This window comes from Epinephelus moara, chromosome 10 (assembly GCF_006386435.1).
Source record: "Epinephelus moara isolate mb chromosome 10, YSFRI_EMoa_1.0, whole genome shotgun sequence".
NCBI classification, from domain to species: domain Eukaryota; kingdom Metazoa; phylum Chordata; class Actinopteri; order Perciformes; family Serranidae; genus Epinephelus; species Epinephelus moara.
Window position 1 is genome coordinate 18,770,441 of NC_065515.1, and position 4,279 is coordinate 18,774,719.

A 4,279-nucleotide genomic window follows, 5' to 3' on the forward strand; every position below is an offset into this window, starting at 1 on the left:
TGGGTTATACCCCACATGTTAATGCACCTGCAAGCATCATGTACTGAACTGTCTACTACCTTGCTTCACATGGTGAATAAATAATGTTTTATTACAGAATTGCAAATAACAAAAAAGACAGCACTGAATGACTACCTCGGAGGATTCTCCCATCACACCGTTTGGCTGCTCAAGAACCAAGCAATCTTCATCCCCACAGCACGTCTCTGATTCACTCTCCTAAAGTAAGACAGAAAGACAGCCATGTGGACAAACTAAAAATGTACATGTTTATTTGAGAAAGGAGAGAAATGTAATAACTTACATTCAATGTGCCATTACATCCCTCAACGTGCAAAGGCAACATCTGCAAAGGCATTTGCTTTTCACATGAAATGCATGTTGCCTGTGGCATCTTTGCGAACTCTGGTGCATCATAGGGTAGTGGTTCCTTCGACAGCTGCTCTTGTAGTGGGACAACAATAATGACATTTTTGCCATTGTTGGCCGCCAATTTTAGTAGCCTTGCTGAGTACCCCTCAGAGTCAGTTGCAATAACTGACAGCTTGCGACGTCCACTGCCGCCTATTTAAAAATGGAAAGAGGCAAGATACAAGAGTCCTTTAAAACCTTGCATACATACATTAATATCAGGCAAATCATTATTTACTCACCATCATGATGATGGGAGGCCAGGTGAATCTTTTGAATCCATAATACACTTATATTTATACGCTTACCCTCAGATTCACTGTGACAGTTGCAGCACTCTCCCGTAAAACAGAGGCCCAAAAAACCCATAAAAATGCCTCCAAACATTTTGTGTGCCTTTATCCAAGTCTTTTGAAGACACTACATGTTGAGTTGACTTGAAAAGATGTCATTTACAGTGTTTTTTCTGTTTGTTGCCTCAATCGTCCCTGTTGCTATACAGCTCAGAGCACCGTTGTGGCTTCAATCTATGATTTACAGTGACGATTTAGACTAAAAACATGGTATACATTATATTTTTCTGGTCAAGTGCACATGGCTCCCTCAGGGGATTTTAAAAGTTTAAAAAAACAGCCTACGTTGCAGAACCAATGAGCTCCGTCCATCGCATGTCAGCCAGCCCGCAATACTCGGCTCAAACTACAAAACTAGGGGGTGTTGATAAAAAAAATAATGCTAATAATGTGATGTGAATTGTATTTCAAAGTGGGATGTAACATGACACATCTAGAGCTTTGAATGTGGAAAAATATTAACATCCATACTTTGTAGGAGTGTGCATCTCACTGACTGAGACCGATTCGATACGTATCTCGATACATGTTCAACGATACGATATGTCTTAGAAAGTTTTAAACAGCCAACGATTCGGTTCGATACGATTTAGCTCTGTCATGATACGATTCGATATGATGCAATACATGAAAATGCAATGTGTGAATCTTTACATTTTGATTCTATTAATGCTACATTTGTAGAGTGCTATTAGTTGCAAAAAGACATCCAGATAGTTTTACTAAATATAGTAACAGTAGAGACAGAGAGAAGGAGACATTACAGCGGTGTTAACATCTTAATGAGTCTCATGTGTAAATGAGATCCTGTAGCCTAAATGAGAATCTGTGAACAAACTGTTTAAAATATGAGTATTTTTGCAGTAAGATGATCTGCTGCTCTGTTTCATATGAAGAGTGCTGTGGTTTGATCAGTGTGGAGGAACAGTGATGCTCCGTGTTTCCTGCTCTCTCAGTCACATGATGTCTCTGTGGGTCAGACTCGTGGCTCTGTTCTCTGCTGTCAGACACGTTTTACATAAATGATCTGCAGCAGAGTTTCTCATCTTTCTTATAAAACACAAACTTATTCTACACCTGCGCGTTCTGAAAGTTTGGTGGTGCGACGCGGTACAATGTTTCTGTTGCTGTTTTCAGCGCAGTCTGTTTCAAGCAGATGAAGAGGAGACACAGCAGAGGGAGGAGGGAGTGCTTGTTTTGTGTAAGCGCGGCAGCAGGCGTTCAGCGAGAGCGGTGCAGGCAGAGGCAGGAGGAGAGAGAAAATGGAGGAAAGTTAAAACGGCACTTCATTGATGGCAAAAATTAAACATATGCGCATCCTAACGAGATATATCGATACGCTAGTGCTGAATCGATTTGTTTCCGATTCATGTTCAGCTTTTTACCGATACAGGCCGTCTGAACCGATGCACTCATATCTAACACATTAAGGTCCGATGCATCAGATGCACGAGTGAATCGTTACACCCCTAATACTTTGTCATTGGAAATTTAGTTAAGAGGATACCTGTCGACTTGAAGAACATCCACCCTCCTTTTAAATCCTTTAGTTTGGGATATTCATCTTCAAGAGCAGCAACAATCTTTAAAACACATTGAAATAACATTCACTATGCAGCAAGTGATTAACATTTTTTATCATTAAGCATTCAACAATATGCATAAAGCTAGGGCTAGACAATATATCATAATTGGTCGCGTTTCCCAATAAAGATCGTTCTTTGGACTTAAGAAGTTCTTTGGTAAGAAGGATCGCTAAGATAAGAGTGTTTCCCAAATGCCTTCTTCACACCCTTCTTAGGAGCTGCACTCTTAAGGAGAACTCCAGCAATTTTTGACATAAAGCTGTACAGCTCTAGGTCACGGAGTACTACAATAGGAAAAGACCTGAGAAAATTATGAATGGAGTTATTCACACTCAGTGTTGTGTGATAAGAACTGGTGGATGTTACAAAGCATTTCTGGTGATATTTTGAGCACAATAGAGGCCAAAGTCGCGGTGTAAAACTTTTGCCCCCATTACTTGCGCTGTTGAGCAGATACGTAGCAGGAGAGCTCCATCCTGTCTGCACATAATTTTCTCAGGTCTTTTCCTACTGTAGTACTCTGTGACCTAGAGCTGTACAGCTTTATGTTGAAAATGGCTGGAGTTCTCCTTTAAGATTGCTCTTTAAGAAGCTCTTAATAGCTCTGTCCAGTCATTGCAGATGCAGAACCCATGTGACGTGGTGTCAGCACGTCACTTGTGCCACAGCTTTGAGCACACATAAGACATATAGATTCAAGATTCAAAGTGTTTATTGTCATATGCACAGTAAGGACACACGTTTCCCTGCACAATGAAATTCTTTCTTTGCTGTCACCAATTAATGCTACATAATATAAATCTGACATATAAAATAGATCAAAATATATATGATGTGCACTGTTTAAATATCTCCTTGCTTAGTGCTTAGTGTAATATTAATTTGTCTGGATAGTGGGCGTTTGGTCACTAAGAAGACTCTTCAGAGTGGGTCAGCTCAAAGACTTCCTGCGTAGTGAAAGAGCTTCTTAGGCTAAGAGTGTGTTTGGGAAACGTATTCTTCTTTCACGGGAGGCTTAAGAGCGGCCTAAAGAGGTTCTTAGCGCTAAGATCTTCTTAACTGCTTTTAGGAAACACGGCCATTATGTTGACATCGTGCAATGACACAAGATATCGTTACATTTTGGATATTTGGATGGATATGTTGCCTTTTCATGATTTTAAAGGCTACATTACAGTAAAGTGAAGTTATTTTCTTACTTCAAACTGTTCGATAATTTGCCTTTACATACTTTGTCATTATATCATCCACATAACTGTTGATTATACAAAATCTCATTGTCTTAATATTTTGTGAAAGCACCAATAAAAATCATCCATACTATATTGTTGCAATATCAATATCAAGGCATTACATAAAAAATATTGTGATATTTGATTTTGTCTGTATTGCCTAGCTCTACATTGAGCATTATGCAGTGCTGCAAACAATACAATAGATTACCTCATTGTGATTGCAGTGGTCTGGAAGACTGATCAATCGCTCCTCATTGTGATTGCAGTGGTCTGGAAGACTGATCAATCGCTTCCCAAGGCCAGCATGAGAAAGTTCCAGCTCTTCTGAGCCCTTATGTGTGAGCTGACTGGGTCCCGAGAGTGTGTAGACGTTAAAGTCTGTCCTTTTCACCACACAATTGGCAGGGGTGGTGAAACGTTTTTTCCCTCTTGGCAGATCAAAGCGGAACATACTTGGGAACTGCCTGATGTGAGAGTGAGAAAAACAATATGTGAGGAAAACCAGATAGTCTACATTAATATTGGTGAATTGCAAAAATGTATGGCTTTAGTTGATAGTTTTGCTTTCAATAATTGAAAGTATAAATAGAGAAGCATAAAATACAGTGACTCTGTTCAGTACCATTACAGCCACAGTGCTTGCAGTATTCCAGACACCAATATTCAATGCATCAGAAAATATTTATCACTGTTC

At 39.6% G+C, this 4,279-nt stretch overlaps 1 long non-coding RNA gene across 1 annotated transcript; it reads right to left on the bottom strand.

Moving 5' to 3' along the window:
- Positions 1-1,670: 1,670 nt before the first annotated feature.
- Positions 1,671-3,830, bottom strand: LOC126396984 (uncharacterized). Its single transcript, XR_007570607.1, has 3 exons — positions 3,794-3,830; positions 2,272-2,347; positions 1,671-1,814 (listed from the first exon to the last, which is right to left on the bottom strand). It is a non-coding gene; the product is annotated as an uncharacterized LOC126396984 (long non-coding RNA).
- Positions 3,831-4,279: the final 449 nt, after the last annotated feature.